The sequence below is a fragment of the Anolis carolinensis genome, chromosome 6 (genome assembly GCF_035594765.1).
Source record: "Anolis carolinensis isolate JA03-04 chromosome 6, rAnoCar3.1.pri, whole genome shotgun sequence".
Taxonomy (NCBI): domain Eukaryota; kingdom Metazoa; phylum Chordata; class Lepidosauria; order Squamata; family Dactyloidae; genus Anolis; species Anolis carolinensis.
The window spans coordinates 117899206-117912023 of NC_085846.1; the positions used below are offsets into that span (position 1 = coordinate 117899206).

At 39.3% G+C, this 12818-nt stretch overlaps 1 protein-coding gene across 4 annotated transcripts in view; it reads left to right on the forward strand.

Annotated features, from left to right (window-relative positions):
• scap (SREBF chaperone) overlaps positions 1–12818 on the forward strand; it is a 68572-nt gene that overhangs the window by 2762 nt on the left and 52992 nt on the right. Inside the window, exon 1 of one of the 4 annotated variants that reach the window (XM_062984409.1) lies at positions 9997–10134. The exons of the other annotated variants lie outside the window; for them this stretch is intronic. The gene's annotated coding sequence lies outside the window, so the exon portion shown is untranslated. Of the gene's footprint in view, positions 1–9996; positions 10135–12818 lie in introns of those variants that run through there. 4 annotated transcript variants of the gene reach the window in all.

Here is a 12818-nt window from a genome sequence, read left to right on the forward strand (position 1 = left end):
TGCTTCATATACACTAGACACATAAAAATAAAAACAACAACAACAGCAATAATAATAATAATTTTATTTCTTACGTACCTGTCCTTGTGGCGCAAGGTGGGCTCCAACATAGCTAAAACACATAAACATCATACACATTATGTTCTACTACGTGTATTTTATATAATGTGTATGATGTTTATGTGTTTTAGCTGAATTTCCACAAATTCATATATTAAAATGCACAGAACAAAGATTAAAATGTAGTGAACGTAATTAAAACTAACTGGGTAGGCCTGCCGGAAGAGATAAGCCTGGAGGTAGTGTTATTCATAATATTTTAAATAATTTTGTGCATGGAACAAAGTTTGTGTACATTGAATATCCAGAAAGCAAAGGTGCCATTCTCTTAGCCACCCTTGGGGACAGTTTGGGTTTTTGGAATTCTGACTAAATTGATGCCCTATTCTTTTCCCCTGGATACTGGAATATTTGGATATGCATCATGAGATATTTTGGAGATCGAACCCTAGTCTAAACACCAAATTCATTTACATTTCGTATACACCTTATATACGTAGCCTGGAGATCTGTTTCTGGTTGAGTGAGCAAACCTTGGAGTTGGCCCAACGTTTCTATCTCTTCCTTATCTTTTTTGAAAGTTTAGGCCCATGGGTGGCTGTGAATCTGTCAGATTTCTCCCTTCCAGACCCAAATTGCTGATAACAGGCTCATTGTTTCCCCCCCTTCTTCAAACATTTACACAGTAAATACCTACCTGTCAGGCAGGTTAAACCAACTGGCCTAGTTTGGATGAAAGTAGCCATCTTGAGTCTTGGACCTTTCTGTTTCCACGGCTGGTTAGTGGCTCTGTGTATTGTTATTGTCATTATCCTCAACAAATGGACAAATCAGGGAAAATAAAAAAAATCTAGCGTATCAAGGAAAGGGTACTGACATAATTTGCTCCCGAATAAGCAAGGTTTCTGCTTTGCATGTGTGTTGTTTAGGGAAATATTGCCTCTTGGGAGCCTCCTCCATCTACTTCCACCCTGAAAGTACATTTATCCATCTAAATGAGATGAGGGCCTGAAAAGTAGGAATGGGTTTGAGGTCAACCATCCACTTTCATGACTGGATGTTGTGCTAAAACTGACATAGATTTCCATAGGAACTTTATTTGAGTGTGATAAATTAGGTCTGTAATCCTGTCTGAAGTAGGATGTGTTGGATCACATGAGAGAAGAGTGGGATGGTGAAAGAATCGACAAAGTGGTTGGGAAATATTTGCCACTTGTGAGTAATGGAAGGTCTAAAGTTGTAGAAGATTTCATTAGCCATCCCTTTCATATAGAAATAAAATAGCCACAGTTTTGGCAGCACTTTTAAATATTCAGAGGGCATTGGAAGCAGTTGTAATCCTTAAAACAAACCCTGTAAACTTTGTTTATTAGAAGTATTTGTTGTAAATAGCTTACTTTGTCTCTAAGGTATTGGCACTCATGTCTCTGATGGTGAAATCATTTGAGAGAGTGGTTTGCCAGAGACCCATGGGAGCAAATAACCAAAGGCACGATTCAGCCCAGGGCTTTCCTGATTGATGGTTTGCCCTTTTCTCATCTATGCTAATGTGCAACTTTGTGGAGATACTGTGTCTGTGAACAGGACTCAGGTTGCGTTGTGAAGCCAGTGGAAAATACACCTTGGCAGCACCCTTCACCTCCACTCTGAGTCACTGCAGATTTCACCATCACAATTTCTCCTGGTATTTGTTCAAGCACATTCTCCGTAAATGTGTGAGTCAGAGCTAGGGGCAACTGGGATTTCAGGAGCGTGGGTGGGATTCAAAAAATGGTGCTGGTCAGTGTGACATGTCAAGCTCTGCTCAGGCAGCAAATAGATAAGATTTTCCACAATCTTTTTATTGTACTTGTCTTTATGCCTTGATGCTTAATCAGATTAAATCTTAATATGGATTTTAATATTGTATTTGTATGTATTTATAATGGAATAACCCCTGTGTGTTTTTAATTGATTTTTAAGCCACTCTGGCCTTTTATTTGCAAGGAAAAACAAAACAGAAATCTGATAAGCATGTATAGGATCCAAACCTAAGCAAAGCGGGTGGTGTCTGTGTCTGCTAGATTTATCTGATATCATAATTTGCCTATAAAATAATATGCAGATGTTTGCATATGTCTTTGTGTCATACTTCCTTGAGGGCAGAAAGTATGATAGTGGCCCTTTCCATTCTGATACATCCTACATCTAGTAAATACATGAAATTTACAAAAGAAATATATAAATCTGAATTCTGTGCAGTTATTGGTATGTAGAACATGATATTATGAAGTTGGAGAACCTCAAACTGTTAAAATATGAATGTTGTTAGCCTAGAACATAGGGTTTCTTTCTTTAGCTCTTGTGTGCCTGTTACACCTAATTCCCTTGCAGGTCATTATGTGCTACAATGACAACACAGTTAGGCTATGAGCAAGGACTAATTCTAGGAAACATTAACTAATGACGGGTTGTTTGTTTTGAAATGTGGAGAGTACTTTGTCAATATAGCACTCATTTTCTTCTATTGAAAGCTTGTAATGATCACTTTTTAATCAGTGAGTTGACACTCATTTAATAGAATCTTTATTCATGTGTTTGTCAAATTGGCCTTTGAATAGCTAACATATTTTTCTCTGTATCATTGCTGAATAAATTTTAGAACCGTCTTTAAGATTTAAAGCTTGATATGTTGTGGACATTCAGCAGCATAAAGTAGAATAATGTGTTTATCAAACATATATATGATGTACCTGTTGCTGTATAAATCCATCTTTTATAGCAGAGAAAAATGAGATGTCTGGGGATGAGATGAAACTTAAACAAAGCAAACACACACAAAATTGGCATGAAGCCAAGGTCTCCTTTGTATTTTGGAAGAGTCTTTATTGGATATATTGTGGAACCACAAAAGGTGTGGAGGGGCATTCCCCAGTAGGAAATGGGTGTCGTGTCAAATCTATAATGTGGTTGAATTCTTTAGATGTAAGTAGTTTTGGCTGGCATTCGGTATGCATTGCAAACGATGAATGAACAGTGCAATTCTAGAAAAGACAGCAACAATCCAGCAGTTGCGGTGGCTTTTGTAGTCATAAGACTTTTGAGGCTAGGATTTTGCTGCTGGCCTTTGTCTGTGGTTGTTGAATCCACATATTATGGTATGGTAATGTAGGGAAAACAAAGAAAAATGTATTCTGGAAATAAACTTGGGTTGAAAAGACATATGAAAGGCAGGCCAATACACAAATATATTTATTTGGAATTCACAAAGAGGGTTCATTTTGTTTCTGGTACCACGATCAGTGTCACAGTCTCCTCCATTGTCTCATGAAGATCTATATGAAATTGAATAATCTGTTTCAGCAGTGTACTTTCAGACATCTAGACCCCCGAAAACTTGGAATGAATACCAAGAGTATCCTGGCCATGTGCTATTTCCTCCTATTGGTTGTTCCCTGCGTTATCTGTTTTAACGGAGGGCCCTTCCAGACAGGCCCTATATCACAGGATCCAATCCTAGGTTTTCTGTTTATCCCAGGTTATCTGGCACTGTGGACTCATATAATCCAGTTTAAAGCAGAAAACTTGGGATCAGATCCTAGGATATAGGTCCTGTCCGAGAGGGCCCTGAGTGAGATAAGCATAGGAACAGGATAATTTAGCTTGGAAGATGCAGGTCTGCTGTAAAACACTACATATTTTCTTGGGCTATAATGTAGTTATAGTAGGGAAGAATAACAGAGCCGGCATTTAATGTGTATTGTGAAACCTGACCCAGTATCCATGTGTCACGTTGTAGTTCAAACAGCTCACATTTACTCTTTATTTAACTCTTCTTTCTATCTAAGATCATATTCCCAGATGATCTTGAGTATTAGTTACTTCACTTCGGAGGTATCTATGTACACTCCTCCCTGAACAGTTAAATAATACTCTGTTGCCAAACTTGTGTTGGCCATGGTCTTCAGATAAGAGGTGTGTTTGTGTCTGGGTGCTTTGTGTGCTATTAGGAAAGAGCTCTCCTCTCCAGCTTCCGGCTTAGGCGAATTGTCAGAGTTTATCATTGTGGTAATAAACAGTTGAGGCCAACAACCCCAAAATAAAATCCTAGCCTCAAAAGTTTGGCCGTGGAAAATGGAGCAGAGGATTAACCCAAACTACGTGGAGAAAAAGGCCCACCTTTTAAAGTGAACCTGTTGTGCTAAAGCCATGATGCAAGCAAATACAAACCTTGGCCTAGTTACTACATTGTTGTTGTGTGCCTTCACAATGTTTCTGACTTATGGAGACCCTGAGGTGACACTATAATGGGGTTTTCTTGGCAACATTTGTTCAGAGGGGTTTATTTTTGCCCTCCTTTGAGGGAGGGACACGGAGACTTCCCAGGGTCTTCTGGGGGTTTCCATGTCTGAACTTGGATTTGAATCCTAGTTTCCAGAGCGATTGCCTTTCATTTCACTTTGAACCTTGCTACCTGCATTGGTCTTGTTCATGTTGTGTTACCTATCAAAGGTATCTCAGTTATCCTAGTTCTCTTCCAAGCCTCGACTGCAATCCCTTGTTTGTTTAAGCATCAGGCATTTTTCTGCATAGTATGTCATGCTGTACAAAACTGTTAGCCAAAATTGCCAGTTCAGCTTGAGAAGATCAGCATAAATTTGTGCTTCTCATTGACAGTTCAGTGAAACTAACTTAAATAGAAAATAGAATTGCTGGTAAAATGTGGTACCCTCATTTGCTATGCCATTCCCAAGTGCTGTTTGTTTGGGCTACAGCTCTGGAAAATATGTTCGCTGTCTTTGCTATTTATGTGTCACTCTGCTTTCATTGACGGGTTCCTTGTGGCTCTGTTTTCTTACATTTTTGTCCTTTTATCAAAAATACAGTGGAGATCTAATAAAGGAGTCCTCTTGTCAATTGCTCAAGAAACGGGGTGCTTTTTGGCTTTGCATATGGACACTGCAAGGCTGTCTCTCTCTAATCTTTGATGTCTTCACTGCTATTCTCTTTTCCTGCCACTTGGTTTCTGCTCATGATGTTAACACAGGCATGGGTAAACTTTGGCCCTCCAAGTGTTTTGGACTACAACTCCCACAATTCCTAACACCCTCAGGCCCTTTCTTTTTCCCCCTCAGTTGCTTAAGTGGCTGAGGGAGAAAAGGAAGGGGCCTGAGGCTGTTAGGAGTTGTGGGAGTTGAAGTCTAAACACCTGGAGGGCCAAAGTTTACCCATGCCTGTGTTAACTGCTTCACCCTCTTGCGTATAATTTCTACACTGCATTCTTCTCTTTTCTCTCACTTAAGGATAGGCGTATGTTGATTATCCCTTATCTGAAATGCTACCATATCTTTCACTTCAACAGAAGAGGAATCCTGAACATTAAACCCTCATTATCTCAACCAACCATGTGGACAATTTCAGATTTTGGGAGTGTTTTGGTCTTCAGAATTCCGGATAAAATATGCTTAAACTCTACTGATGTTAAGTTTCATCACCTGATCTTTTCCTTCAGCATGTTACTATTTGGCTTTGTTCATGATCATGTTTTTACAAGCTGTACTTGTAATGGCTAGTCACCCTAAACATACTCTCTGAATGTATAGCCATGTGCACCACTGCCTTTAATATATAAAAGATTTGATAGTGTCAGGCAGAGTCAGTCTTGTTTAAGGGAGTGTGGCTCCCCCATTATGCAATTACATATTGTTTTACAGAGTTTTATATGTGTTAATATAGAAAGCAATAAACAGACCTTCCCACCAGTGAGTATAATTACAGTTACATCTAGTTTTAATCATTCTGGTTCCTCTCTAGAGGATGAGGTTATCATATAGCTTCTGATCAATATGCTACCTCCAGAATCAGAAGCAGCGCTTGTGTGTCTGAATACTGATTACTGAAGAGCAGCGATAGCAGAGAACTATTGTCATAGCAAACTCTTTGGCTGCTGTGGGAAAAAGCATGTTTGACTAGAAGAGCCTTTTGTTGTGCTCTTTTAGGCCTCTCTTTTATGGTCATTTTGCTGCAAAACAAAGCAGTGCCTGAGCCATGTAATGTAAATGTATAAGCATTGCTCAGGAATAGATTCATGCAAGCAGTGCACAATCGGAGCCATTGCTGACTGGCCTTTGCAGATACTCTGCTGATGTTTATGTCAAGGAGGCCTTCATGTGAAGAAGCTGCATGAATAGGAGCATTCCTGCTTCAAGCTGTTTCCATGCGCAGGGAGATTAGGGGCTGGTGGTTGCAGTCCTGCTTCTCACTCATCTTTCGATTGCATCCATTACTCATAACTAATGCCATTTTGAGAGGGATTGCAGAGGAATATAGGGGTACCTGGGGGTATTATGGAGCCCTGAGGTGCTTGTATAGGTGAGATGTTGGGTATTTGGGTGCTTTCACACATTTGGAGGACCTTCTGTGTGGGTTGTGGGCAAAATTTCCTGAAAACCACACTATTTTTTATAATTGGTGGGGCTTTTAAGCTTCAGCATCTAGAAAAGCATAACTGAAGAGAGCTGTTATTGCAGGGTCAGCTTGGTGTTGAATGGTAGTCCTGACTGACATCACAGATAGAGAGTTCTCCCTGCTGACTAGCATTTCTTCCACTTCCATTCACATATATAGTGCATCTGGACTGAAAAGCAGGAAGAACTGGATTTTCATTTGAAAGCCTCCTTTGTGGTGGCTATAGTATAGTCAAAAGATGTAGTCTGGAAGCTCAAGTAAATTATTAGTAGTAGTCTTGGTATCAGTGCTGTTCATATACTAGTATGAAGGATGAAACAATTCAAATTGTAATGAGGGTGTTAGCCTGGCAGTGTATAAATTTGTCCTAAGACTTAGACACTTATTACATTATACAGCTATATTTCACTTTAACTACCATGCCAACATTCTGTGAGATTCTGGACTTTGTAGTTCCTTGAGGCCCAAGAGCTTTCTGGCTGAGCATTCTAAATGACCTTTTCCAAACTGAAAATCCCAGGATTCTATGGGTTGTTGCCATGGCAATTAAAGTGAAATACGGTGCTGTAGCAGTACAGTGGAATAAGAGGTTTGTGATAGGTAGGGAACTATTTCTGTCCTTTGTAGAACTGTGCTGTTATTTGGATCAACTGTTTAAAGTGTATAAAGTGTATATGTCTTTTATCCTTTTCCCATTTCATCCTTTCCATTTCTTCCATACTTCTTTTTGCACTGCAGTTGTCCTTTTACAGAGGTACCTGATTCTTATCACCTGCTAGTATGTTCATTGTTGACATTTAGAACTGAGCATGTAATTTGTGGCATCTGTTGCATCAGCAGTCATAGTAGAGATAAAATGAATTCCCCAGGTCACTTCAGGAAAGTTTCTGACTTAATAAACAAGGAGAAGCTCAACTGGTTCAGATGCTGAGTGCTTGACATTTGCCTTTGTCCATTGCATTTACTGTTATGACAAAACTGGATTTCTGTTTAAATTCTTCTTGGTGATTTATAGCTGCTCTTTTAACCAGCACAGTCTGTCTTGCAGAACTGAAAGTTATAATATCATTGTGGGAGCCTGTTATTAAATCTCACTTGGTTAATGATAAAATATTGTAGATTGGCTCTGAATCAGCCAACAGTCTTGCTCCTGTTCACTTAATCGAAAACATTTGGTTAGAATTTGCTTTCCATTGTGTACACCCATTTTCATTTGAAAAAAAAAGAGAATTTGACTTTTTCTGTTTTAATTTAGCAATCTGGTCTGTATCATAGGACCTTTTGTTTTCTCTGAATGAAGATTATCATTGTGTATGCTTTCTTCATATAAAGATAGTAGGCTGGTTGATAAAAGGTAGAACATTCTCTGCAAATACATTGCAGTTTTAAATGTGACCTGAATAAAATTTTAGAATGATCTACTGTATGGTGCAATATGATCCAGAGCAGCACTTCTCAGGCTGGCTGATGCGGGGGACCAGCAGTTGCTTGTTTTCAGTATGCCGTGTCTGCGGAGCACAACTGTTTCTTTCTTTCCTGGAAATGCTCCAAAGTTTGGCCGCCCAATGGCTTGTGGACCAGCACTGGTCCAGAAACCGGCATGTTGGATAGTGCCAGTCCAGGTATTATGTTGCCATTGCATCTTTGCTTCCCATCACACATATATGAATTGTTCACTTGGAGTAGAGCCTGGAAAAAGACAGATGTAGTAAGAGCTGATCACAAAGATTTCCTGATACTGTTTGTTTCCTGACTTGAGTCATACTATTTAGACCAGTACAGAATTCTTCGTTCTGATAGGAGGAAGCTCTCTGCAATTTCAGGAGGAATTTCTTCATAGTCTTGCCTAGAGCTTCCTGGAATTATGGAATTAACTTCCATCCAAGTAATAACTAAGCAGACCTAAACCTGCTTAGTTTCCAAAATCGGGTGCATTCATGTTCCTTTTCAATTGAAATAAGAATGCTGAAGAGATGAAAGAAACGGTGTTTCTTTGCTGATGGGATCCATACGGGTTAAGAAAGATTCTGTACACATTGCTCAGAATTATCTCCGTGAGAGAAGAGCTGCCAGGTAAGGAGCTGCATCTTGCATCTCTTAGCACAACGGTTACATAAAGTGGTTTTGTAATTGATATGAGCACATTGGAAACTACACCTGGCGCGAAACGAAGCAGACAGACTACTCCCTGGAATTCCATTCAGTTATATAAGACAGCTGTTGGAAAGAATAGCACTTGCTGCCAATACATTCTCTTGTGAATTCAGTGTGCTGGTAATAATACACAAAGCTCTAAATGCCTTGGGACAATGTTTGGAGGAGCACCTCCCCTATGCCCCATTGATATGGGAAATACATTGTGGTAGGACAATGGCTTTTTATTATAGTCTTTGGGACAAATGTGATTCACGTGTTCTATAGTTATATCATTATCATTCAAGGCTGCTTTAACCCGTTTTAAACCATCTGTTTTTAAACTGAAAAATCTATTTAGTATATTTTTTTGCCTTTTAAAGTTTTTGTACTGGTTTTATGTTTATTTTATTGTAAGCTGTCCTGAGATCTCCGGATAAAAGACAGGACACAATTACTTTAATAAACCGATAATACAATTATATAGCATTAGGGAGGCAGCTGTGGCCTTCTGATGACTGATGTGGTTAAACCAGCTGGTAATGCTATATTGGGATCATGAGCAAATGTAATAGAAAGTTATATTGGGTGGAATATTCTACTATAGGTTAGTGTCTTGAATTAAAATAATGGGTCTTGGTTTATGTTTCAGATTTAGAATTGTGCTGGAGACTTGCTTGGGTGTGATTATTCTGCGGAAACCAAGAGCTCAAAACACGTGGTGTATTGCCAGTCATTTATACAATGTGGTTTATAGCTGTGTCTTTTTCCTTCTAATTTTTAGATCGCTTCTCTGTCCTCTCTCCCATTTGGTTAGCTAATCTGTTTGTGGTTAAAGTCCCGTATGACAAAGACCAGCCTTGAATATTGGGAGCTCTCAGGGCCCATCTCTTCAACTCTTGGCAGAGTTTGCAGACTATTTGGCCTCCTGCTATGAGTGCGTCTCTCATTAGAACACTCTCTGTTTCCAATTGCCTTTTTTTTGCGTATCTCCATATTGCAAGGGCACACGTCTTCCCATGGGAATCTGAAAGGAGAATAGTGGCTTGTTGATGTTGCTAAGTTCATTCTGTAGCAAACTCACAGAGAAAGGCTATTGTTCAGTATAACATTCTTGGTTCCCAAAATTGAACTTTATCTGGGAAAATGACCTGCTTAGTAGTTTCCCACTAGAATATGACGCCAAGAGCTTGTGAAAAAGGAATAAGCTGGGTCGTGTCTTGCTTGTTTCCCCCCCCCCCCCTCTTTATAATCCAATGACATTTTTTGATTGAAAGAGGAGCTGATGCATGGATCTAGCAGGAGACAAGCAGGGAGTTGGTTTTCTTTTCAGCATCCCTTGACATTTGTATGGTGACCCTTTCACTGAAGTGGGAATGAAGTCTTCCATGAAGACAATCGTGGGAATGCGGTGGTGATGACCAGGCTGAGTAGTGAGGGCTGCCACAGAGGATCGGAGGTCTGGCTAGCATTCAGTTTTTGTTCTGGGTTCAGGTAGGTAAGTCCAGTTACATTATGTTACTAAAAGGTCTCTGTCACCTCTTTCATCGGGGATTGTACTGTGGCACATCGGCTACTAAAAGTGCGTTTTGCAAAAGGCCTAAATCGGAATGGGCAAACTTTGGCCCTCCAGGTGTTTTGGACTCCAACTCCCACAATTCCTAACAGCCGGTAGGCTGTTAGGAATTGTGGGAGTTGGAGTCCAAACACCTGGAGGGCCAAAGTTTGCCCATGCCCCCTCCAAATCCTGGTATTTCAAAATGAACAAAGTCATCCTTTCAATAAGTATAACTCATTTGCTTTCGTGGGTCCTGGTGATCGTCATGGTTGTGTGTTTCAAAATGTTCGTCTATCTGTTTGGTAATAAGATGATTTGCATGTCAAACCTGGGAATGTATTCTGTGGCAACCAGGGCGAATGTGAGAGACAACTAGCATCTTATTTCATTTTGTGAAACCTTCCTTTGACTTCCATAAAGGGAAGCTTATTTGGATTTGCTGCCTTTGCTTTTCACATGGTAGGAGGGAGCCCTGCATATCATTGTGTGTCTTTGTGACATCCTGGTGTTGTTTGTGCTTTGATTGGTATCAATTGATAAAAGCAATGTTTTCTTTTCTGTGAGATTTCTAGTGGCATTGATGGATGGTAGTGGTGCCTTTTACTGCCGATTATATGATGCATGATTGGACTGTGAAAGCTTGTTGCCCAAGAGAGCAATGCACGCTCCTTTTTGTTGCCAGAGACACACACTTCAAGCCTCTTCCAGTGCTTTAAGCCAAGTATTTACCAGTTTCTGATTTAACTCTGCTACACTTTGTAAAGAAATAAAATTGATTCTCATTTTCCACCATGTCAAAGAACTGATCTTTTCAAGAACTTTATTTATTCTTTTGGGGCATGTCCGTAAGCACATATCTCAAGGTTAGGTGTGTGAGTGTTTTGCAGGAAAAATAGGAAAAATATATCTTTTGGATGCCAAACAATTTAACATAAACTGGCATAAGATTTCATGGATTGCAGTATCAACATAAAGTGTTGCTTCCTTGAGCAGAATACTATATGAAGGTTTGTGTATAAATCAAAGCCTATTAATTGTGTCAAGTTCTTGATCTTGGCTTTTTTATCACAGAAAATGTATATTTGTGGCATCCTTTGGCACTTTTGCACCATGAAGCATTTTGGAGAGTGTCTGGATTTGTAGAAGCAGTCAATTCAATGAGAAGCCTTAGGACAATCAACCCTAAAAGAAGACACCTGGTCATGGATCAGTTTAACTTCAGAGAGAGAGGTTTGCATATTGAACAGAATAGTGCAAGTATAAAAAAGAAAATGGCACTTGTAAAAAAAGGAGTCTTGCTGCTTGTGAATTTATAACAAAACAAGAGGTATATGGCAATAAAATGTAAATGGTTAAAAATGGGCAATATATAGTAGAGTCTCACTTATCCAACACTCGCTTATCCAACGTTCTGGATTATCCAACACATTTTTGTAGTCAATGTTTTCAATACATCGTGATATTTTGGTGCTAAATTCGTAAATACAGAAAATACTACATAGCATTACTGTGTATTGAACTACTTTTTCTGACAAATTTGTTGTATAACATGATGTTTTGGTGCTTAATTTGTAAAATCATAACCTAATTTGATGTTTATTAGGCTTTTCCTTAATGCCTCCTTATTATCCAACATATTCGCTTATCCAACATTCTGCCGGCCTGTTTATGTTGGATAAGTGAGACTCTACTGTAGCTACCTTTCATGGCAGCCTGAATGTATGAGAAAACGACTTAAAAAGGAATGCTAAAAATGTACCTATTTTCACATCAGAAAAAATGCAGTCCTACAACTGAGTGTGAAATAGGAAAGAAAGGCAGAAGTGATTTGGAGAAATGAATTCAAGATAAAGATCTTTAAGTTCCTGCAGTTATGCTACAAATACAAGCCCTCTGTGGCACAGCATGTTAAACCCCTGAGCTGCTGAACCTGTTGACCGAAAGGTTGGCGGTTTGAATCTGAGGAGCAGGGTAAGCTCCTGCTGTTAGCTCCAGCTCCTGCCAACCTAGCAGTTCGAAAACATGTAAATGTGAGTAGTTCAATAGGTACGCCGGCTCTTAGGCTTAGAAATGGAGATGAGCACCAACCTCCAGAGTTGGACCCGACTAGACTTAACATCAGGGAAAGCCTTTACCTATGCCACAAACATTCTGAAATTTGACTTTGCATCCATTTGCCAGAACTGTTGTATTCAGTCAGAGACGTGAGTTGCAAGGATAAGGAATCTTGTCTGCCATTTATTGGAATTTGTGCATGTTCTCTCTCTTAGAAGATGGGAGGTGTGCTAAAACTCCTCTTATTATGAAACAGGGAAATTATCACAAGGAGCTTCTTTCATTGTGGTAAAACTCATTACATTGCCTGCTAGCTGCTGGATTAAATCCGTTTGGAATCCCATCCTACATATTCTTTTGAAAGAATCATGATGTTTGTTATAATCATAGTCATATTAACTGTTTTATTGATAGTCACATTAAAAGATGTGTGCGTAATTTCTCCTAAAGTGAGGGCATCTTTTGAAATGTGTGCTTTAAAATCTTCTTGAGGTAGTGTATAATTTTGAAGGGCACTTCTTAATTACTGACAATTAATGATTTAATCACAATGAAATCATTCATT